Source organism: Elephas maximus, chromosome 7 (genome assembly GCF_024166365.1).
Source record: "Elephas maximus indicus isolate mEleMax1 chromosome 7, mEleMax1 primary haplotype, whole genome shotgun sequence".
NCBI lineage: Eukaryota > Metazoa > Chordata > Mammalia > Proboscidea > Elephantidae > Elephas > Elephas maximus.
Window position 1 is genome coordinate 71,802,541 of NC_064825.1, and position 25,766 is coordinate 71,828,306.

Genomic DNA, 25,766 nt, shown 5'->3' on the forward strand with positions numbered 1-25,766 from the left:
TGAATTCCAGATTGTCATAAAAAGAACCCTGTCCTTTCAAAACAAAACCAATTTTTACACCAAGGTGGGGGAGAAACACAAGTCCATTGTTCCCTCACAGATGGAAGTTGGAGTTACTAAGGCAACTGCTCTAATCCTCCTTTTTACCACCTTTTTCACATCATTGGCCTATCAAGTATGCTACCTTTTAACTCATAAGCTCAAAAGCTGGTAGTCTAACTGGCTGCCCTAATTAGCTACGATTTTCACACTACAGACAACATGATGAGCTAATCGAAATTTGCAAAATAATGACGTACCTCCAGCAAATATTCCTCCTCCTGAGGCCCAGTCTTAGAATAACAATAATGAGACCATTATTAGAGAAGGGCATTAAAATGCTGCACTGCTGCTAAACAGAGAACTTAATTGTTCTGGTCTTGTCCATTGAATCAACAACCTATTGTTGTGGACTTGAAAAATAAAGGACTGGAGAATGGGTGCCATGATGATTGGTCTGTGCGGCCATACTGGCACTCTGTAGAATTGTTTTCTTTTGAAACTCTTGATGGACTAGTAGTTTTGTTTAAAAGTAACATAAAAGGCGATTGTCTGGATAAAAAAGTCCTATTTATTGAAATCCTTAGAAGCAGTTGCATGGATTTGTTCATGACCCCTGAGATAAAAACATAGTGACCATAATAATACCATTTGTAGAAAGCCCTGTTACCACTGCCTACAGTAACATAAGAGACAGTCTTTTCTAGCTACTGTAGGAAGGAAGGAAGTACTTCTAAGTAAAAGCAAGAATGATAAAAGGTCAAATAGTGGATAAAGCTCGTTAATCTCTGAAAGGAAGACTTTTAAAAATAACGCTAATTTAGGAATTCTGCACAATCGCCACAGATTCAAGCACATGTAAAAAGGCACCACGCTTTTTTTTTTTTTTTTTTTTTCTTTTTCACTCTTGAGCTTCTCCCCTTTGGTAAAAACAGGATTTAAATAAAACGATTATTAAATAACTGAAGCTCAATGTCTCAGGATAACCTGAAGAACAAGAAACCCAAAGGTTTCGTGATAATTACTCTCATGGCCATCCCCTGTCTATAGCGAGAATAATAAAATACTGAAGTTAAAGGTTAACTAGTGTAGGATTCTTTGCAATAGAAAAAGCACTGCTTACACGTTGTAAAAGTGTCTTCTACGTGGAGTCACGGTACATGTTTCCGTAAAATCAGGGCATGATTTTAGTGTTGAATCGTGGAGGGTATTTTTTGTTTTTTTCTTTTTGTTAGCAGGTATTTGGGGTGGGAATGTTTGTTTTTTACCAAGTGAAATCTGCATTATATAAAAATGTATTAAGTTGTAAATAAGACCTCTTGCTTCATTCAATCTGTGCTTTGCTTCATTTATCTTCATCTTGTTAGGCTAAATTAATTAACAATCTCACTGTTGCACACTTTCTCTTTTCATTACATCAAATAATGGCCCGTATATGGAAAAAGCCCTCACCACGGGAATTCCACAACTCCACTGCTACGAAGAGTCTCTGTGTATCACTGTAGTGATATCAACTAGGTACATTCATTTTATAAGCATTTATTAAATATACTTTTCATTGACAGCAACCAATTAAGCTCCTAAATTCTTAACGGATTGTCAATAGAAAGCCATTAAAAAAAAAAGGTGAAAGTTTCGAGATACTTTAGAAAGAAAAAAAAAATCATATTGTATGGTCACAAGTAGGTTTCACTATCAATTTCACCTAAAATAAGAAGAAACCCATATAAATTTGGCAGGTATGTTTTCACAGATACAACACAACATTATATAAAAAGGTTTAAAGGACACACCCCAAGCTGTTGTGCAACTTGTTTTGGAATGTCTAACATGTGATAAATTGGATAATTAGAATTTCATTGGTAAATCCCATTATTTTAAATCTGTAAGAGTGAAATGTGGTAAACTCTTTTGTAAGTTTTCTTTTCAGCCTGAAACACTGTGGCATCTGGAGCTATGCAAATGGACAAAACAGTAAAACACTTTTTAATCTTTTCCCTGATCAACCAGTGCTTCTTTCTCCAATCACAGCTTTGTGCGTGATATCTTTCTGCTAGCATTTCTTATTTAATTAAAACAGACACTGACAGAAGGACATGGATTAGTACTGTAATGATGCATTTACTTAGATTAATCGGAGGCTCCTTTTAGAGTAATGGCTTAAACAAAGAACAAAAGGAAATTGTTATGAAACAGCCTTTTATCCCAGGCAAAGGTCGCATTATGAGGTTTTTAATTTTGTCAGCTTCTGTTATGCTCTGCCTTGGTAGTGGAACATGAGAAGTGCTTTTCCCCCCAATAAAGCCAGTTATTATAAAAACAGCCATTAAAGCTGCAAATTAAAATGTCTGATTTTAAAACAGGTTACTTAGCTTTCAGAATCCTCTAATTAGCATGTTGTGCATTGTTGTGAGGAAAAGAAGACTAAAATGCTAATGACCTACCACCAGGTGACCACATTGCTGTGCAAAATAATAAGGACCTTTCTTTTTTTTTTTTTCCAAGTAGTATGATGAATTAACCAAGCACAGGTCCACCATCCAGCAGCCCTTCTCAGAGCACAGCTCCAGATGAATGGAGAGCCATAACTGTTAGGATGTGTTCAGTAATGCCCTGCCTCTGTCCAGAGGACTCTGATTCTCAGCCAGCTTCTTTTTCTATGTTCTCTACAAAGCAGACATTTTCTAACAAAAGAACAGTGAATGAAATAGCAATACTATATAGACAGTCTGAAATTAGAAAATACAACAGACGTTTTATTTCAAAATGCAAAGAAAGAATTAATGAACCACACCCCCTAACAAAACTACTGCTTTGCCTCTTCTGGTCCAATCCCCTGCCCCTCTTTTAATATCACTATGAGCTAGGCTTGCAGAGCATAAATGGAGTTAAGATTTGAAAGCTCAGTCTTGGTTCACAGTGTTCACTTTTATACTATGTTGACTTTAAAAGGCCCAAAAGCAAATCCAGTTTCCCTTTTCTGAACCTCATATTCTCCCTGTTTTACTGACTCCACTTACCACCACCTATTCCTAGTCATAATTTGCTCTTGATAAAGAATATACTGTCATTGCATTACCTAACATGTGAATTTAACTCAATTACTTGCATAACTTACATGTTATTCTTCATCTTTCATTATGGACTAAACGATTCTGTGCTCTATAAGGTTAGCATGCATTAGCTGAACACGTGGACTGGGTGGGGAATACCTATAGAGTCCCTAAAAGCAACCCAATTTAAGTCAAATCTCACACAAATATCACTGAGCGGCTTGCTCTAGGAAACTCTTGAAACCAATGTGAAATATATATTGACATTGAAACAGCAGGAAATCATTCAGGATCATCAGTGACATTTGCCCAGTTGAGTCTTTTGAAAAAGGGATTGTCCGAGATTGTATCAATTCTTTCGACCACAATAATGCTGCATGTTAGACCATCCAAAACTCAGTGGCTTAAAAATATAAGCAATTTATTTAGTTCACATGTTTGCAGGTTGGGTGGGCATTTCTTCAGGTTTTAGCTGAGCTTACTAACATGTCTTGTGGTTGACTGGTTCAGGGCTGATTGAGGATGGTCTCAAGGGGCCCTGGCAGCTCAGTGGTTAAAGTGTTTGGCTGCTAACTGAAAAGATCGGCAGTTTGAAACCACCAGCTGCTCTGAGGGAGAAAGATATGGCAATCTGTTTCTGTAAAGATTTACAGCCTTGGAAACCCTTATGGGGCAGTTCTACTCTGTCCTGTAGGGTCGTTATGAGTCGAAATCGACTAGACGGCAATGGGTTTGGTTTTAGGGTTTAGCTGAAACAACTCAAGAAATTCAACTCTGTTCCATACGCCTCATACTCCAGCAGGCTAGCCCAGGCTTCTTCTTCCCATCGTGACAGAAAAGGGCAAGAGCGTGAACAGGAATGCTCAAGTGCTTTTACAAGCCTCTACTTGTATCATATTTGCTAACATTTCATTAGCCAAAGCAAGTTAATTGACTGATCTACAGTCAAGAGGTGGGGCAGAAAACTCTGTTCAGAGTTGGAGGGCAATGCAAAGTTTCATGACAAAGGTACCAGATATAAGGAAAGATGAAGAAGAATTAGGGCCTGTAAATCAATCAGTCTAGCAAAGGACTCAAAGTCATTTTTGATGATTCCCAAAGTTTTCTCAGCAGAAGTTCTGTTTCATTCCATTTTAGCTAATGTAGCCTAGATAGCTACTCAAATTGAAATTCTGTATTTTAGTAGAAAAACTCTTAAAAAAAAAATGAACAACTCTACCACACTGTATATCCGTTAATCTCCAATTAAAAATCACAACTATACAGCTAATTCCAACATGTGACCTACATTCAAGTTCACCATTTAATTTTGTTTATTGACTTTTTGTGAATCAGTTACATCTTTCTTGATAAAATGTTTCAAAAATACAAATCTTTGTGTCTCAAAGGCTCCTCCTTCTCTTGCAGGGGCAGGTTAAGTATGAGGAGATATTTAGCAAATGCTTGCCCCAGAATTTCCTTCACTAAATATCTCGAGAAGTATTGATAGCTTCATTCCACGGAATACCAGCAAACAGTATTCCACAGTCCTTTACCACAGCAGCAAAAGCAGTGCTTAAAAAAAAAAAAAAAAAAGGAAAGAAAATCCTGCATCCACAATTATCTAAAAATAAAAAGTTTAATTAAAAAAAAAAAAAAAGACTATCACTCACATATCCCTGTTATTCCTCTAATATCTTTGAAATAGGAAAGAAGAAAAAACTTTGGTCCAAGGAAGAGAGAATATCCTAGAATAAAATTATTAAGAAACTAACTGTAAACTCTGCATATTCTCTGTTTCTGACCGTAAGAAGCAAACAATCAATGAGGATATATCTATGACAGCTGCACAAACTTTCCAAAGTAATCGGTGGGGGGCCCTACACATAGTTTTGGGGAGGTACCTAGAGCCAGTTACCAGTCTTTCCACTCACATACACTCATCCAGCAGAAGTAGGAGTGATTACTGGGCACAATTCCTAAACCCTGTGGCAAGGGAAATACAACCCTATATGGTACCACTCAATAATTATCCCTGTGAGCAATTAAAACAACCAGTGAAGTAGGTCTCCAAAAGGAGCCTTCAGCTATTCCTTCATCTGAGCCAGCACTGACAATGAGGGCTGCCAGAGCTGGCTCTAACACCCGAGGAACAAGAAAGAAAGGCCAGCAAAGCTCAATCTTGCATCCAAAGATACTAAAAAGGAAACTAAATCTCATGGAGAAAACTATCTTAAGAATTACCCAATTAATGGAGAACAGAAAAAAGTAGGATAATAAAATCTTTTTAAGTCCCATTCACTTTTCCACATTCCATTACAACTTATTTCAATAATAGATTCCTACTTTTGTTTTAAAGCAAAGCCCTAAATTATGATTTGCATTTTATAAACAAGGATGATACCTGGCAAGGATGCAATTTGCACTGGTTTTCTAATGTTTTGGTCAACCAATTCCTCTCACCTGGTCTTTAGCATTAATCATTAGAGCAGTGATCCAAGGCCCTGGAACAGAGCAAAGCTAATAGGTCCATGTAAGAATCAAGACTCGCATTGTGCCCTCATTAACACTGGATTCTAAACAAACAATAGGCCCATGCTCAGAGAGCTGTACTTATTTTTCTCAATGGAAGTAACTTGGGTTTGACTGAAAAATTTCTTTAAAAGCTTCTTTGCTTTGACAGAGGGGCAACGAGAAAGAAACAAAAGCATTTGGATATCAGAAAAAGAAAGGAAGAAGGAAAAGGAAAGATCACACTCCTTAAGGACAATATCTTCAAATATCCACTACCTGGTACATGCAGGCAATCAAAAATAGTGTGTTGAATTAAATTGTCATATATTTAGAAAAACAGATAAGGACAGAAGAAAGTAAGCACTCCTTTTTTAAGAAATTGCATCACTCGTCACATCAGATATTCAGGAAGCCCAAACTTAAGACTGCCTAACATTTCTGTTGAACTTTTGTTTTATAGGATAAAATGAGATGAAACATGGGTCAAATTACAGATGGAGTCATACCTGCTTCCCCAGACTTTTCGTAAGTATAAAAATTTCATTAAAATTAAATCCAAGGAGAGGCTTGGGGGAAGAACGATGTCATAAAAGGCTTACTGCAACCAGTGGGGTGAGTGTGGGGCCTGGAGAAGCAGCGGCTCTACCCTTTTGTCTTTATAAAAGGCACTTGGGACATAAACAGACTAATTCGAATCTATTTAAATCTCAGGTCATGTTTGGCTCAAACTTTCATGCAGGGGCCTTTTTCTCTGCTCAGTAATGCCTTTTCTGACAATCAGCATCCCCCATAACCAAAGTCATTTACCTGCTTCCCTCTTAAGCCAAACTGATTACACTGCAGGTCTGCCAAAAAATAGTCAAAGATAATCACAAAATTGTACTCCTATGACAAAGACTTATGTAGTCAGCCTCCATGCTTCACCAATACCTTCTCTATCCCCAACTTTTCTCCCACACCCTGATCCCAACAAAATAACATCAATAAAAATAGTTGATGTTTCCAAATCCATTGAAGATAAAAATATTTCTTCTCCCAGTTAAACTTCAGACTTAAATTGCAAGCACCTCTAGGAGAGGTAATACCATAAGCTCCTTTCACACTAAGTTGTGTATGATTCCCAACTCATTTTACAAGACTAGAATATCCTCAATACCAAAACCAAATAAAGACACCATAAAGAGAAAATTATGGGCTGATCTCATTTATGTACACAGACGTAAAAATCCTTTAAATATAAACTAATTCTACAGTTTATATGAAAATCCATCGAGAACAAGTGCGTTTTATCCCGGTTAATGCTAGGATGGTTCATAAAACCTTTCAATAACACCATATTCACAGATCAAAGAAGAAAAAGTCTAAGAATACCTCAATAGATGCAATAAATGCAGAAAAACCTATAGCAAATATTATACTTAAAATATTAGGATGCATCCTCATAAAAGACAGGAACTACGTCTTCCCTCATGAAAAGCTTCAGGCTGATTGTGAATGAAATATCTCAAGGCCAGGAGGAAGACAATCTAAAAAAAGGTGCGAATAGCAGTTCTACCCCAAAAGAAAATAACACACACCTGGGCATCCCTAAGTGTCTGCATGGGTCACAGCAATCTCTTTCTGGTGAGAAATGTGTATTATATTACATTTAGTGAAAAACAAAGAAGATACAATATTATCTATGCTCTGATTACAGTTATGTTAAAAAAATTTTTTTGACCTCTGATCAAGGAAACAAGTAGGCAAAAATGAAAACAGGTGACAAATTGTAGAACTGTGGGTGACATTTTGTCTTTTCTTTTTGTTGTTTTGTTCTAAATGCAATTAAAAATATTTTAACCACCCCCCTCTCCCCCCAAAAAAGGTATATATGACTGATACGGGATAGTACCCTGTGAGTAGGTTTGGGTAGGTAAGATACATAGGCAGTTTGTGATGAAAAAGAAAGATCACCACGTAGAAGGGTTATAGGAAGAAGAATGGAGAGGCCATTAGAATGTTAGAAGCAGGCTCTTTCTAGGAATTTTATCCATTTTATACTTTATTTTGACTAAGCTGCTAATTAGGGATCATTTAAGGAAAAGGGAAATTCTATACAATGACAGATAAGAAATCTTCAAAAATCCGCTATCTCTAAGAAACTCCACCTGTATAACTAAGTATTCGTGGATGCCATTCCAAATGTCCTGCTGTCTGCAAGGACTTTTAATAACCCTTTGAAAATTCAATTATTTTCTGCTTTGACATTTTTTGTTGATACCTTGTGTTTTCATTGATAGAAATATGCTGAATCATTGTGTCTGAATTTTTGGTACGTAGTATGGATTTTTTTTTCTTGTCTCCTCCCACAAGCCTAGGCTTAGAGTCCAGTGGGACAACCATTGTCCCACTAATTCTACCGCCCTCTCCAAGTGTCTCCCCCAGAGTCCACTGGGATATACGTGTCCCAAAATGAAATTTTCTGTTTTTCTTACCAAAAATCCAAACACCTCATACAATACCCTGTAAAAAACAGTTACGTTGCAGCACGCGCCCGTTTTTTTGGCTTCAACGTCATAAAGGCCCCTGCCTTGCGGCACCAAGCAGCGTCAGTAAGAAAGCTGCTTCCCAACAAACCTGAGGCAGAAAAAGTTGGTGGGCAATAGTATATCCCAATTGTTATTGAAAAGATATTAAAGGCTAAGAAGCTTCTTTGATTGTGGCCTGATCTTAAAATGGTTTTAATGAGGGCCTTGCTTTCAAGACCTAGTTTGCACCCCAACCTCTGGACACTATGGTTTTCTAATGCAAGCATCTGGGACAATGAGCTCTTAGATCCATGGAACATATCTATAAGGGTTAGGGAGAAAACGATGCCAATTTAAGGCCTTGACACTTAAGATCTGCCAAGTACAAAAGACCAAAGCTGATTGAGACTATACAGTAAAATCTGCAAAAGCCAGAACTGTGTAAGGCTGAAATCTGTCAGAGAAGGAAAACTCAAATACAGTAAAACCTGTGAGAGCTGAAACCTGCATAAGGCAGAAACTTGTCAGGGAAGGAAAATTCAAATATTTTCCACTAAAAGGAGTGAGAGAAAAGTCAAGTGATAAAACTGTACCCTGCAAAAGGCAAAAAACTTGTGAGACCCAGAACTTGACAAGGCAGTCCCATCATGTTCTGGCTCTCACAGGTTTCACTGTACATCCTTCCACAGCAGGAAAAAAAAAAAAAACAAGAAAACCTAATATCTTATTTTTATGTAGCATTTTTTACTTATTTTTAAGCAATAAAATCTTACTACAAAATGATCCAGCATGTTTTTAAGAGAGATGATCAAATACCAGAACCTAGTCTTCCTGTACACATTTCAAACGATGTACAGAGACAGATAAAATGAAGAGCTTACAAAAGGCAACATAACAAATATAAATAAAAAATATTTCCCCTTAAAATGTGATCTACTGAAGTCAAGTAAAATTTGCATAGCTATATTTGAAGAATAAATTTTCTTCCATATCCAGATTATTTTTTCTAGGCAAACAACAAAATCTGTATTATAATATTCATCTCTGTTTTGTTTTCCAAACTATTGAGAAGATCTCTAATTTGAAGTAATTCCATTAAGGTTGATCTCAGGTAGAATTATATATTAATGAATAGGATTAACATATGCAAATGTCAAAAGCAGACGCTGTTTCTTCAGGGCATAGGCAAATAAAGTACTCTCTCCAATTCCTGTCCAAGTTGTGGATCTAACAAAAATATCAAACTGTAATAGCCAAGTAAGTATTAAAAATAGAAGTGCAGTTCAACTTTTTATATTCATGGAAAAACGGAAAATAATATTTCTAGTGTGGATAAATACATAAATGTGTTCTACTTTCAAAATAACGCAAACTAAAAATTTGGAATTTATCTGGTTATATCATCTCATTTGCATTTTTTTCCCTGACAACGCTAATAAAATTGTTTCAGTAGAAACTATACTAGTTTAAACAGTAATAATGATTTCCATTGTATCACCCATGCTCTTTCACACTGATGGACAGTAACAAATGGAACAAATAAATTGTAAATCCTGGATGAATCAATGGACATCAAAGTATTTCTCCAAATCACGTATATCTATCTACCACGTTAGTTGTACAGTCAGTTGTGTGATTCTAGTTGTATTCATTAGAACACTTAGTTGCAACTCAAAGTAGTTTCAGCAAAAAATTATTTGCTCACATAAGTGAAAAATCCTGCCTCTGACACAGCTGGACTCAGTGTTAACATGATGTAATCAAGAATTGGTCTGTTTCCATCTCTCAAGCAGCCTCTCCCCTTTCAGATGACTATCGGAAGCTCCAGGTTAACAACTTCAACAGAAAGACAGTGCCTCTATCCCAGTAATTCCAGAAAAAAAATCCCAGGATTGAGTTTCAATGGCCTGGCTTAGATAACATGTTTATTCCTGAACTAATCATGTAGCCAGGAGTATGGAATGCTCTGATTGACCAGGCCTAATTTTTGTGCCAACCTTCTAGGGCTTGGAAGAATAAGGGCAGTCCCACCCCAATGATATGTACTAAAGGTGAAAGAAGTATTGTTCCTCAAAAGAAAATCAGGGTACTTTTACCAGAATAAGGTGCAACAAATGCTGGATAGGAAAAACAATGAAGTGTATAGCTATAATCCATAGTTCCTTTTTCCAATAATTATTACAGTGAGGTAACTTTGGAGAAAAAATAAAAACAATTACAAATCCTTCATTGCAATAGCAGTCTCACAGCAAAGACTTCTTTGAATTGTTTCTAGTGGCCCCAAAACAGGAACAAAAACTATGACTCTAGCAATTCTTAATGCAGCAAGAACAAAGGAATTCTTCTTTTGATAACTTTAATTCCTTTCCCTCACTTCAGGGACAGTTACCCCAAATTACTCTTCCTCTCCTTCCTTTTCACCATTATTAAGTTTAAATTCTTAGAATCCTTGCAAATATTTATGTGGAACTATCTTCAGCTACTATCCCTAGAAATTTCTATTCATGTGCCCCCAAGCACTACAAAAACTTCTTGGAGGCCAGCTATAAACATGTCTTTCTAGGTCAAGTATGCCAATACCTTTAGGTTAAATGAAGCTCCCTTATAACTTAATTCATTATCTTTTTTTTATTTGAAAATATTTTTACCTTTTTTAAAAGGCATAGGCCACAAAAAGACAACTTATTAAACTATTATTGGCCATTTACATTTTGGGATGAATGTGATCATCAAATGCTTTCCTGAAAGGAGGATTTTACATGAGGGAAAGGAAGAAAAACATAAATGCAAAGAAAGCCTGGGGAGAGTGGAAAGCCATTAAAGGATAGGGTGGCTGAGGCACCAAAGGCAGTATTCATTGGTGTCAAATTCATTCACACATTCATTTTATGCATATTTAGAGCATCCACTATGAGAAAACTGCTGTGCTAGAGAGGGTACAAAGAACCATGGCATGCTCCCCACTCTTCCAAAACCATAATTGGCAAATGGGATAGAAGAAGCATGAGCAGTAATGGTGAAGGTGACATGCCAATTCCTTGTTTGTTTGTTTGTTTCTAATCTCAAGCGCCAATTTTTTTAAGGTCTCACAGTAAATAACGTTTCATTTAACTCATCTTTAAATTCAAGAAATCACTTCTTGCTAACTCCCAGGATAACATGAAATCGGTAAAAGCAAGCAGCACATTTATGAGTCAGAATCTAATGGGCTTAGTTTTTTTGGCTAAATGTAAGAAAGACAATGCAAATTTTGGAAATTATGAAAAGGACTGAGAGGATGGAGTATTTTTTAAAATTGTAATTAATTCACTCATTTTATACTGAGTGCTTATTGAAAAGTAGGCACTATATAGTCATGTAAGTTATTTAAGTTGGATTCCACTTAATACCCCTGTTCTAAAATAAAAAAGAGGAAAAAGGAGAAAAAAAACTTTCAATCAGAAATAAATAGGAAAGAATGCTTTCAAAAACTACAATACAAAATGCTACAAGCACAGAAAATACAAAATGCTCTGGGAGTTTAATGACATAAGATCAGGGAAGACTACAAGGAGTTGGGCCTTGAAAGATAGATTGAATTTCTACAAGTAAATATGTTTGAGATACATATTCCCAGTAGAAGAAATGGTATGAAATGTGGCAGGAAAATACAAACTCCTTCTATACCAGTCAATTCAAAAGCATCTAGACAATTTCTAGATAAAGATTCTACATACAAATAAGCTATTTTTTTTTTATTTCCTACATGTTAATTTTTATTCAGAATTAAAAGATTTGAGAGACATAATGCATGCTAGGGTACTTTGTCAGCAACCACATTCACAATGCATAAAGAATGGAACACTTCATATATTATCTGTATTGGGCACTATATGTCAAAGATACCCAACCAAAATACATGCTGATTTATTTATTATCTTTTTTTTTAAGCAAATGAGTAATGAAATATGAAGTAAGTTTCTATACATTATAAAAAGAATTTTTAATATTTGCTTCACTGGGCAGGTAAAATCTGTGTCTCCTTACCATAAAAACAACTGGGCCCCCAAAAGGAAAAAGATCTTTCTTACTTTGGGCAGGCAAATTAAATATATACCATTTGTACAAATACACTATTAACTACACAGGCAGAAAAAATGATCAGTCATGAGGGATACCACCAACTTGAGAGACTATTTGGCAAAGTCTAAATGTCATGGCACTGGACAAAATAATAGTAAAGTGAACCTAGAAGAAAAAATTGCCTCCTCGGTATAGCAATTTCTAGGTTAAAACAATGAAGGCATGAGGAACACTAAGTGGGATTTGGGATTCTGGATTGTCCTTTCATACTAAATATTTAGCATAAAGATTAGCACATGTGACTTCCCAAGGGAGTTATCCCAGTATGTAGCTCTTTAAAGGGCATACTCCCACTCTGACGGCATACCTCTCCCTGTAAAATGGACATGATCACAAAGCCTCCCCCATGAGGCATTAGCACCACAGTAGGTTAATGTAAGGCTGGAGACAAACTCAATGTCATGTGTATTCTGGTCAGCCTGAAAAATCTGCCTTCATATTTAGACCCATGTGCAGACTAGTAATTCACAATGACACTTTCACAGAAAGAATATGCATGTCCAGAAAAAGAGGCTCTTCTGCCAAGCTGACATGCCAACTTTTCCCACTGATCAGCATCATACTTCTAATGTTATACTTCAGTAAGGGAAATATAAGTACATACAAAAGTGTCCAAGACGTCTTCTAGTCTCTCTGGTACTATAAAAATTATTTATTCTGGATCCTAGGCAGTTTGTCAAGTATGATATTTTATAGGATCCTGCTGCCTCCAAGATATCAGACTTGGAAAACTGAATGCTACCTGGCAATTCTTAGAAACAAATGATTGCTAATCTGTACCAGCTAAAAAAGTCTAAAAATCCGTTCAAAATTTTTTGAATTAAGGACTCCTCATTTAAACAGGTTACAGGTTAATTCCAGAATTTGGAATTCCTGTGTCCACAGAACTAAATCATTCCCAATAGCTATCTTTCAAAACCTTCTCCTCTTGTCAATGTATTCTACATTCTCACTCATCCACTCTATTACTCATTCAACAAATATTTATTGGGTACCTCACTATCTGCCAAGTACTACAAGTGACAAGAAATCAGAGGTAAATATTTTTTCCACTTTGGGGGCTATGAGCTCTGTAACAGAACATTATAATAGTGTCCCACAAATCCATTACCCAGTACTATAAATCTGAGCTAATGAACGGATGAGCAGGCTGGAAGACATGGAGGAAAAATGTTACAAACACAATACCTTCTAACTCTCTGAACCATAGAATGAAGTGTCAGAACCAGAAATCTTGAAGTCTCAACTAGTCATTCACCCTCTATGTAAATATGATACCCCATTGCTTGTGCCCTTGGTGTTGGGCCAATTAAACTACCTAAAGCCAGGCTTGCTGGGAAATTTGAAGTATTGTCCTGCTTGAAGAGAGGAAGTGAGTATGATGAGAAGGCACTAAGCAATAACACAATAAACTAAAAAACCCAAATGTCCTTTTTAAAAAATCGATATATTGGCACTTTGTAGCTTACCATGACATTTAATTGACAAGAAAATGAATGGCAAAATATTTACTTTTGGTATCATCCACACTATAACTGCATTGCCTCCTAGCACATCCACACCCCTGACATATCCCATCAACAGATGGTATACTGTGTTTCCTATCTAAAAAGCCCAGACACAAGGCAAGAACATGACTAATGTAACAAAAATCCACCACTGCCATTGAGGTAATAAAGGGTACAAGACATCAGGAAAATCCTTGGCAGGAATTTATGATCCCCGCCAGCCAATCTTCTGCCTGACGGATAATGGCGCAGTCTTCAGGATTTAGAAGGATCCCCCTCTCTAAGAGGACCAAAGTCTATACTAAAAATAGAGGGAGATGGAACAGACGAGAATCAGAATGCAGTTGGGGGAAGGGAGGAGAGGAGGAAAAGTTTTTACTACAAACCCCCAATAACTTACTTGGGAAAAAAAAAAGAAATCAGTTTTAAAACAGACTTCTAATGCTCATAAACTGAGTATATTTCTTGTTTTTAAAAAGTTAAATGCTCCAGCTACTTTTTTGAAAGAAACATAAATACGTCTATGAAACACAATTCCCCTAAACTTCATGCAGATACTGGTGCAAAAAAATAGCCAATAACCTGAATTTGTTTTCAAGTTTCTTCATCCAAAGTGATCCTTGCTTTTAACTCTTTAGGTTTATAAATTTTTTATATGCCTTGCCCATTATGTATTATTTTTCTTAGTTTATTCTGTAGCCAGCACACTCTCACTGGATAAAATGGACTTCAAACAAATTTTCAAATTCCTGATGCCACGACTTCAAAAAGTAATATGAAATTATGAAGAAAAAAAAAGTACATTTCCTGCAATACTTACCCAGTTGGTCCTTGTACCTCATTCCATGCTTGTGAATGCTGAGAAGCTTTTATTTGCATATTATAGTAACAGACATCTAAAAATGTATTCTACCTTCCCCTTAACACCACCACATCGTGGTAAAGCTATTGAAATTGATACCCACAGAGAACACAGAGACCTTGGTCTCTAACACTCCTGAAGTAGAAAGTGCTTCTCTACCTTCTTCATACAAAAATGCATAAAATAGATTATCCTAAACAAGTGATGTGGAAGTCATCATTAGTTCATTTCTTCTGCCTTCTAACACGGTAAGAAACAAAAATAGCCTAGGATCCAAATGTATCTCAAAAGATAGGAGAGTGTAAGATCAAGAATTCTTATCTTAAGAACAGAGACTGCTACTCAGGCAACGATAGCACCACAAGGTAACTGTCAACTCCAGAACAAATACCATGGGGTGTTTCAACTGCTGAGCCAGAATATGACAATCAGCTTTAAGAAAAGTACATCAGAAAAGGAGAAATGAGAAGTGACAAATGTCTAGCCTGGAGTTGACTTCAATCTGGCAGACTTCCCCACCTATTACCAGTACCATTCAATGTAACAGCTATCCTTAGCATTTGCTCAGCTATTACTTTGGGATTTAAAAAAAAAAAAAAAGTGGTAGACAAAAAGGGTGGGGGTCCTAGGTGCCAGGCTCTAAACAGTTAAGTACAGGCACCTTCAACTAATATGGAAAGTTAAACAGAAATTTTTTACAAGCTGGCACCCGCTCACATAATGAGATGCATTGTCAGTCCTCACTAAGTGAAATATTTGTGTTGCCATGCAGCTAAACAAATGCCTTTTTTCACTTTCACTTAAGACAGCCTCCCGCTCCTGTTTCTCTAAAACAGTAGAGGAAGATCTAGCTGGGTAACCTGTGTAGTCTGGACTGCCCCACAAAAGGAATATTTATATTAACATCCCATATTCATGGGGAATTATAGAAACTCCACACATTAAAGCCAACATTAAATTCTGCTATTTTAATATCTTCACTTATCAATCAATGCAACTTGGCACAGAATGAAGTAATACAGTAGCATTAAAATCACTAAACATCCAAGAGTGTGGTGACATTTTTTTCACATCATTTGCACATTACTATTCATAATGCTACAGCAATCTCCTATATAAAATATGATGAATTCACAAGTATGATTATCAAATTTATGGTGTGTGCTCACTACACCACACTTTATGGTTTTGTAGCTTGTTTGCCCTGAAGTAACAAAGATTTGCATAGAGTTTAAATGAGTATGGTCTATACAAACTATAGTTAAAATATTATTACAGTTATATGCTTTTCCATATGAACTAGTAAAAAAAATCATATTTTATTCTTCTTTAGGGCAGTATTTTACTACAATTGAATGAAAAGCTTAGCTCTGCTACTTCTCTGCAAACAAAATCAAGACCAGAAGAGGTACAATCAGACCTGAAAACCATAGTGAGAAATTTTCAAAATAAACATTTAAAAACTTAAAGCCTAACTAAAAAGCTTATTTTATCTCTAGAATAAAAACGTCCTTTCTGTGAAAAGAAAAGGAAAAACCCTCCCAAGTACCTAAAATCTACAGGATAATGGTGAAAAAGCTATAGCTCGATTTTTCTTGTCCGATAAGCTGTTGTTTGGGATAACCTGGTATTCGAAACCTTATTTCCAAAGCACCTCCCACACTTACTGTCAGCACCATGGCAGTAACTGATTTCTGGCTGCCTCTGAGTAGAAATTGACTCTACTGCAATGGATTTGGTTTGGTTTTAATTCAACATAGGGCTTCCCCCATACCTTGTGGTGGTTTTCCACAGGGCTCAAAGTCAGAGTATTCCAAAGAGCTATTGTCTTTGAATTTTAGGAGCATTCCTACACGAGGAAAAAAAAAAAGTAACAGAATGAATCTTTAAAATTTTTCTAAGATTTCCCAAGGCGAATCAAACTCAAAAGGAATTCTCCAGTTCTGATTAGAAACATTATTTGGGAAATAACATACTCTATCTTGAATAATGTACAACTAATTGACAGTTTGTCACAAAGGTAATTGTTCTCTTTTTACTTTGACCTTTTTAAGCTCTTGCTTCAGTGAAAAGCTAAACCATGCTTGAAATAAAACAAAAAAAGCAAGACAAAAGAATAAAAAAAGGGTGAATATAAATTGAGGAAAAGGTAAAAAAAAATGACTAAGACCGATGTGCTACAATTATTAAGATTTTTGTAGATTTTTTTTTTTCCTTGTCTAATTCTGGACTGAATTCGCTTTTCATGAGTATTTGAAGAAAACTTTGTAAACCCTTCCAACTGGAGACAACAGAAGCAGATGACATTTTCCAAAAGGGAAGTCTAAAATAAGTGAAAATGTGTATTCCTTTCCATTCTCATAAAATTTCAACACTGAAGCTGACTGACATTTAAAGATGACTAGTTTCTGTGGTAAAGGGGTATGTTCAGTACAACTCCCCAAAAACATTCAAGTATATCTGGGTAGAAACACTGGTCCAGTGTTAACCTCCTCTGGTGAAAGACAACTGGGAAAGGCAGTAGATAGAAGGCAGGATCATGATTCTAGAAGATTTCCTATGAACTAGTTTTTTTTTCTTTTTTTAATTATTTCTCTTCAGTGTAAGAACCTCTGTATTATGATACCAAAGCAGAGTGAAAAATTAAATTAATTTTTGCATTGTATTTTTGGGCCTCTCTAGGATGTAAAAAAAAGTCCATGTGCTTATTAAGAGGTAATTAGTCCTTTGGGCCAATCACTGCTTAGAAAGTGTTCTAAGTATTTGTCTTACCCTATACCTACGTCAGGGTTATTTATCAAAGGCATCCATAAGCAGAAGAGACAAAACAGATCAATGATATTATGTCTTTCAAGCTCAGCAGCACTTAGCCGATTCCTGGGCCTCCAAGGCCGAACAGATTTAACCAAGATTTTTCACACAATCAGGTAAAGAAGGCCAGGCTAGTCAGCAGATGTCCCATTTAGATAACAAAGAGAATATTTTAGTGACAATGTGAGAAAAGGAAAAAAAAAAATCTACAAAATTGATACAAACCCATTGGGCTATATCTCCCTTTTTGTTCTGCAGAACTCAACCTCAGGTCTAGCAAGGACATTATCAGCATTCTTAAAGCAAATAAAAAGACAATCTTACATATTTAGTTATAAGTACACCAAAATAAAACACTTAGAGGAAATCAGCACATTATTGTTAAGCGAGATAATATATCTGAACTCTCTCAAAAGATTTATGACAAACACAATGACTATATGTTGATATTCTAGTCTCATAGATGGAAAGAAATGAAATGGAAAAATTTTTGCAGTATTGCTGGACAATTTATCCTTGGTTTTATTTCTAACTTAACATTAACATCTAATCAGCCTAATTTCATTGTGTAAGATGTAGAAAATGGGTAAACAAAAGATAGTTATTAATATTCTAGACTGTTTTGTTTCATCCCCTGAAATGGTAAAAGTATTGCCATGCAAACAAAACTAATTTCAGCATTTGGTAAGATCACTTTAGTTCCTATAATTCACCTTTCACAGTGCCCATTACCTCAACTAAACATGTTCAGAAAGCCATAATGATGATGAAGAGAACTCAATAATACTAAAGAAATCAAGTTGCAGTATGGTTTTGACTTGGAATCAGGAAAGAAAACACTGCTCTTGTTCTTTTCAGAGGCCAAGTTTAAAGAAAGAATAGTTTTCAGTTATCTTAGGCCACATTTCAACTAAACACAAAAAGCTGGGAATGAAGAAACTTTACAAAAGAACTGTTAAGTATTGGATGGGAAGCACTTAGGAATTAGTCAGGGCCAGTTGTCCAACTTACTTTCCAACCATCTGCATCAAATAAGCTTCATTAAAACAGAACCATGTGGAAAATTAGCTAGCAATTAGCACAGCTTCTGCACAGTACATCTAATACTGTAGATTTTAAACTTTTAGTGAAACTGACTCAACTACTTCTATGTTGCTGTTGTGTAGGACTTGACAGAATTCTCTAGACTTGCCTCATTCTCTATGTCATTTCAAGATATTGCTATGTCATTGAATTAGAAACATATTTTTAAAAAATCGAGTACTTTGTCACTTTTCTTGCAGTTGGTATCAGCCGTTAAAACAAACCCAGGTACATTGAAACAAACAGCCTCTCAAATGACAACTAATACTAAAAAAAAAAAAAAATTTTTTTTTTTAGTACTACATGCTACAAAAAATACACCCACTTTTATCTTACATAAATCACATCAACAACCTTTATATTTGACAATTTATGTCTCTTAACAATGAATATAGCTGTTATAATTAGCATTTATTAATACTCAGAAATGTTTTAGACCTCAGGAACCTTTTGTACATGATCTGTGCAAAGGATTGACATAAAATGGTTTCATCGTTTTCACATCAACAAACATGTAACTACAGACAGGACATCATGTCAGTAATTAGTGAAACAAAGAATAAGACATAGTTCTGATTCACAATGGCCTTACAATCTAGCTACAGAGATTAAACATATATGAAGTGATAAGGGCCTGGATGAGAGTAATAGGAATGAAAAAAAAGAGTAACTGCTCAGTCCCTTCACCTCTATCCAAGATGACTGTGTACCATTGTACAGTTTATTCACGGTATAGGGATGCTCAGCTGAAGGGCCAAGTAGGCTGCAAATCTAGCCAGCACTCTGCTTACTAACCTACGTACCCTGACACAGGGCTGTAACCACCTAAGCAAAAGGCACATAAGAGGAAAAAGGTTCTGGCAAGTTACCAGGCCATGCTGCAAAGGGAGGCTACATCTACCCAGGAAAAGCTCCTATTTCTAATTCATCCATTCATAGCACACGCCTTTTTCTGCTGCTACCACTCTAGTCTAAGTCATCATCTTCTCTCATCAAAACTATTATATGAGCCTCCTCACTGATATCCCTGCCTCCACACCTGCTTTTCTATAGCCTATTCTTCTAATGGAAACCCTGGTGGCATAGTGGTTAAGTGCTATGGCTACTAACCAAAGGATCGGCAGTTCGAATCTGCCAGGCACTCCTTGGAAACTCTATGGGGCAGTTCTACTCTGTCCTAAAAAATGTCCTACAGGGTCGCAAAGAGTCGGAATCGACTCGACGGCACTGGGTTTGGTTTTTTTGGTTATTCTTCTAATAGCAGAGTGACTCTTTTAAATACGTGAATTAGATCATCTTATTTTTCTCTTAAACCTGTCAATGGCTTCCCATTTCACTCAGTAAAAGCCAGAATCCTCACCACGGTCTAGTGGATCCTACTTGATCTAGCCACAGACTATTTCTCTAACATTAGCTCCGTATTTCCTTTTATTCACCTTATTGTTGTTAGGTGTCATCGAGTCAGTTCTGATTCATAGCAACCCTGTGTACAACAGAACAAAACACTGCCCAGTCCTGTGCCATGCCCACAATCATTGCTATGTTTGAGTCCATTGTTGCAACCGCTGTGTCAATCCATCTCATCGAGGATCTTCCTCTTTTTCACTGACCCTTTTCCTTACCAAGCATGATGTCCTTCTCCAGGGACTGATCCCTCCTGATAACATGTCCAAAGTACATAAGACAAATTTGAACAGCCAAGCACCTCCCACTTCAAGGCCTTTCTGCACATTATTCCCTTCGTCTAAAAGCTCGTCTTCCAATTATCTGCATGGCTTGCTCCCTCACTTGCTTCAGGGCTCTGCTCAAACATTCTCATATCAGAGAAGCCCTCTCTGACAACCCTATATAAAACAGCACCCCATCACTCTCAGTAAATATTTATTGAATAAAAAAATGAATAAATGTAAATGACTAGATTATAAGATCTTTGAAAGAAGTTATTTTTACCTGTTTGCTTCATTTATGTATTCCCAGAATTTTGGGTAGTGCCTTACATGTAAGGAACACTGGATAGATATTTGATAAATAAAGGAATGATAGTTGCAGGGATACAAAAAGAAAAAGGAATCAAGCACATATCTGAAGTTTCAAGCCGGTGTAACTGAGTTCTGGTACCGCTGTCAAAAACACAAAAGTCTGGAAGAGAATGATTTAGGGGAGGAAGAGGGTAAGCTTGGTAAATCTGAAGTGACAATGGGATATCCAAGTAGAGATATCAAGTGAAACAAACAAACTGAAGTTCAGGGCGGAACTGGAAAAGTACATGTGAAATCTGTTCATGTAGAGTTGAAAGACATTGCAAACCAAAAACCAAACCCAGTGCCATTGAGTCGATTCTGACTCATAGCTATGAAACACATTAGAACAGATCATATCTACAAGAGAAAGCATAGAGCAAGAACATCAGAGTCAAGGATTAAACTTGGAAATTTATGTATTTGGTTTATGAAAGGAAAATATGGATTCATCCAAAAAGAGAATACATTAATTCCCCCAAAACTTGCTGAGCATCTACTATGTGTTAGGTACTATACAGAGCCGTTTCTGTCAACTGCTACAGAAAACAAAAAGAACGAGAGCTGAAAAAAAGGCATTAAATTTGGAATTAGGTGATCTCTAGTAAATCCTGGTAGCATAGTGGCTAAGTGCTACGGCTGCTAACCAAATGGTCAGCAGTTCAAATCCACCAGGCGCTCCTTGGAAACTCTATAGGGCAGTTCTACCCTGTCCTATAGGGTCTCTATGAGTCGGAATCGACTCAATGGCAACAGGTTTTTGGTATCTAATAATCTTGAAGGCAGTATAGTTAATAGAGTTAGCCAGAACAAAATGGAAGTCAGATTCCAATTGATAAAGAAGGAGATGTAGATAGAAAATAAAAGGCTGTTCTCTCAAGAAGTTTGAAAATAAAAGGAAGAAGGGAATGAGAATATTTCAAGGGTTAGCAGGGTTGAAGAAAGCTATTTTAAGAAGAAATTTTAATTATTTCTGCACATAAGTGGTAATAACATCTTGCATTGTTTTCTAGCTTATAAAGGGCTTTCATGTACATCCTCTGAACTGCCTCACTAAAAACTTGCAAGGTTAGTGGGACAAGTGGCATTTCAAGATAAGAAACTGAGATTCAAATAAGTCAAATAACTCATTCAAGGTCTCAAAGCCAGAAAGTGGCAAACAGGAATTAGAACCTGAATCTCCAACTCCACAAGAAAGAAGAGATAGGAATTTCAAGAGAGAATGGGAATAATCCTGGAGGAGGTAGGAGGGGTTTAGGTAAAACAGCACACGTGGAGATGCCACCTGTGAAGAGAAATGGAACATTTCTTCCTCTGAGACAAACGAGGAAAGATATACAGATAGTTTGAGAGGTAAAAGAACATGACTACTGAGACAGACTATTGAGGAGGAGAAACGGAAAAATTAAGGCCTAAATTCCTAGGAGTGAGATACACGAAGTTCCATTTGAGAGAGAAATATCTATGTGTAAAGTTACACACCTAAATTACCAACTCAGAACTGAGAAGTCAACAGATATTCTGTGTGTCACGCAGGTCATATTGCATTGGGGTCAGATTATCTAAGTGCCTGATAAGGAAAATGTTTGGGGTAGAGGAAACTGGTAAGTGAAGAATTAAAGGAGACTGGAGAGAAGAACTGGAGCCCTGGTGGCACAGTGGTTAAGAGCTCAACCGCTAACCAAAAGTTGCAAAGTTCAAATCCACCAGCCACTCCTTGGAAACCCTATGGGGCAGTTCTACTGTTTCCTGTAGGGTCACTATGAGTCAGAACCTACTTGACAGCACCTAACAACAACAGAGAGAAGAATTAGGTAGGGCATATTGACTGTGTTCTGTTTCCTGGGAACTAAGTCAAAGCAACGGACAACTGTGGGATAGCAAAGTAAGAAGATGGCCAGGCCCTGGAACGCTACTGTACAAATTAACCACTGTTTTAGAATCAAGGCCTGCTTTTCCTCCTCTCTTTTTACCTATTCTAAAAAAAAAAAATGGAAAAAAAAAAAACTTTGCAGTAGAGTCGATTCTGACTCACATTGACCCTATAGGGAAAAGTAGAACTTCCCCACTGGGTTTCCAATGAGTGCCTCGTGGATTCGAACTGCCGACCTTTTGGTTACAAGCCAAACTCTTAACCATTTCGCCACCAGAGTTTCCATTACCTATTGTAGTTTATAGCAAATTTATTTTGAACCACTGAGTCTATTTTTTCTGAGCTCTATTTCTACTTCAGCAATGTTTTTTCTTCATCACCTCTGGATTGCACTGGCCTAAGGCTTTGGCTTCTTATCAAAACCTGTTCTAGGAAATGATCTGTTTCTCTAATATACATCTGAGTATCCAGGATGTGGCTAAGAACATGGACTTCAGATTGAGATATGCCTTGATTCTAATTTATTCTCTCATTCATTCATTTGGCTAATATTTACTTAGCATCTACCATACACCAGGTACTTTTCTAAGTGCTGAGGATACAGACAGACAAAATAAGGTCTCTGTCCTCATTAAACTTACATTCTAGTGAGTGTGTGCATCTGTGTGGGGGAGGGTGCTATAATAAGTAAACAAGCTATGCTATTTCTTGGTAATCTGACCCTCAGCAAGTCATTTCACTTCTCTAAACTCTAAACCCCTCAACTGTAAAATGGGCACAATAATCACTACTTCAGACTATTGCGAGAAGTAAGTAAAGCATGTCAAATAATTAGCATGTAAATGTTAACTCTCTGAACTCTGGCCTCACTAGCAATCTTCCAGTTCCTGGAACATAATTCCTTTATCTAAAACATTTTACCTCTTCCCCACCCCCAACCCACCCCTTTTATGAAGGCCACATGGGATCACTATGAGTAGGAACTGACTCCACAGCAACTAAAAGCAATTCTTCCTTCAGATTACAGCTCAGTCGTTACTTCTTCAGGGAGGCCTCACCTAAGTCAATTCCTATTATATTTGTTCTCCTGTTACCATTTACGTGCTCTTCACAGCAACTATAACAGTTATGGAGTCCCTAGGTGGTGCAAACAGTAATGCACTGGGCTGCTAACCGAAAGGTTGGAGGTTCTAGTCCACCCAAAGGCGTCTCAGAAGAAAGGCCTAGTGATCTACTTCCAAAATATCAGCCATTGAAAACTCTATGGAGCACAGCTCTACTCTGACACACATGGGGTCACCATGAGTCATAATCAACTCAACGGCAACTGGTTTTGGTTTTTATCAGTTATAACTAAGGTTGATTATTAGACAGTAAGCTCAATGAGGGCAGGGGCTATGTTTATTTTTGCTCATCATTGTATCCCCAGCATCTAGCACAGCGCCTAAGACACAGTGACAATAAATACAGAAAGAATGAAAGCTTTTTTTTCATGCTGTCCATTTTCTTGTTTTGTATTTTCTCATATAGTTCATTAATAGCTTATGTGGATGTGTGGAGGGGGTGTTTTAAGGAGATATAATGCTCTTCAGGAACCTGTCTTATGATGAAGAACTTTCTGTGAAATATGGAAATTGGGTATAACAGTACCTAATGCTTTTCCGGAAACCCTGGTGGCATAGTGGTTAAGTGCTACAACTGCTAACCTAAAGGTTGGCAGTTCGAATCCATCAGGCACTCCTTGGAAACTCTACTGGGCAGTTCTACTCTGTCCTATAGGGTCGCTATGAGTTGGAATCGACTTGAAGGCAATGGGTTTGGTTTGATTTGGTTTTAAAGCTTTTCCAGTTTTTAAGCCTATGTTGTTGTTGTTAGGTGCGACTGAGTCAGTTCAGGCTCATAGTGACGCTATATATAACAGAACCAAACACTGTTCTGTCCTGCACCATCCTCACAATTGTTGCTAGGTCTGAGCCCACTGTTGGAGCCGCTGTGTCAATCCATCTCGTTGAGGATCTTCCTCTTTTTTGCTGACCCTCTATTTTACCAAGCATGATGTCCTTCTCCAGACACTGGTCCCTCCTGATAACATGTCAAAAGCACGTGAGACATAAGTCTCGCCATGATCTCTTCTAAGGATCATTCTGGCTGTATTTCTTCCAAGACAGATTTGTTCACACTTCTGGAAGTCCATGGTATATTCAATATTCTTCACCAACATCATAATTCTAAGGCATCAATTCCTCTTTGATCTTCCTTATTCATTATCCACCTTTCAAATACACGAGATGATTGAAAATACTGTGGCTTGGGTCACACGCACCTTAGTCCTCTAAGTGACATCTTTGCTTTTTAACACTTTAAAGAAGTCTTTTGCAGTAGATTTGCCCAATGCAATGTGTCACTTGATTTCTCGACTGCTGCTTCCATGGGCGTTGATTGTGGTTCCAAGTAAAATGAAATCCTTGACAACTTCAATCTTTTCTCCATTTATCATGATGCTGCTTATTGGTTCAGTTGTGAGACTTTTTGTTTTCTTTATGCTGAAGTGTAATCCATACTGAAGGCTGTAGTCTTTGATCTTCATCAGTAAGTGCTTCAAGTCCTCTTTGCTTTCAGCAAGCAAGGTTGTATCATCTGCATATCATAGGTTGTTAATGAGTCTTCCTCCAATCCTGATGCCATGTTCTTCTTCATACAGTCCAGCTTCTCAGATTATTTACTCAGCATACAGACTGAATAAGTATAGTGAAAGGATACAACCCTGACATATATCTTCCCTGATTTTAAACCACGCCGTATCCCCTTGTTCTATTCGAATGACTGCCTCTTAGTCCATCTACAGGTTCCTCACGAGCAAAATTAAGTGTTCTGAAATTTCCATTCTTCAAAATGTTATCCATAATTTGTTATGATCTACACGGTGTAATGCCTTTGCATAGTCAATAAAACACAGGTTTTATTGTTTATTTAAATCTATGCCTCTCTTTAATTAGATGTTTAAACTCTGTGAAAGCAGAAACCATTTCTTTCCCCCAAGTATATAAAATTTTTTAAAGCTATTCTTGTTGTTATTGCTAGTTGTCACAAGGTCGATTTTGACTTTGTGGCAACCCCATGTGTGCAGAGTAGAATTGCTCCACAGGGTGTTCAAGGCTGTGACTTTTCAGAAGCAGGTCACCAAGCCTGTCTTCTGAGGCGTCTCTGGGTAGGTTTGAACCGCCAACCTTCTGACTTGAGTGCCTAACTGTTCACGCCACCCAGGAACTCCAAAAGCTACTGTAGGACCTATGATAAAGCATTACATAATAAAAGTTAATATTTGATCACAAAGTTGATTATTATCTTATACAAAAAGCAATTATGTTCATCCTCAGCTTTTCAATTTCTATAGAGT

At 36.9% G+C, this 25,766-nt stretch overlaps 1 protein-coding gene across 23 annotated transcripts in view; it reads right to left on the reverse strand.

Annotated features, from left to right (window-relative positions):
* Window positions 1–25,766, reverse strand: part of SOX6 (SRY-box transcription factor 6) — a 657,692-nt gene that overhangs the window by 432,179 nt on the left and 199,747 nt on the right. The window contains exon 2 of one of the 23 annotated variants that reach the window (XM_049890542.1): window positions 16,359–16,433. The exons of 21 other annotated variants lie outside the window; for them this stretch is intronic. The gene's annotated coding sequence lies outside the window, so the exon portion shown is untranslated. Of the gene's footprint in view, window positions 1–16,358; window positions 16,518–25,766 lie in introns of those variants that run through there. One more of the 23 variants, XM_049890541.1, reaches the window with a different exon arrangement.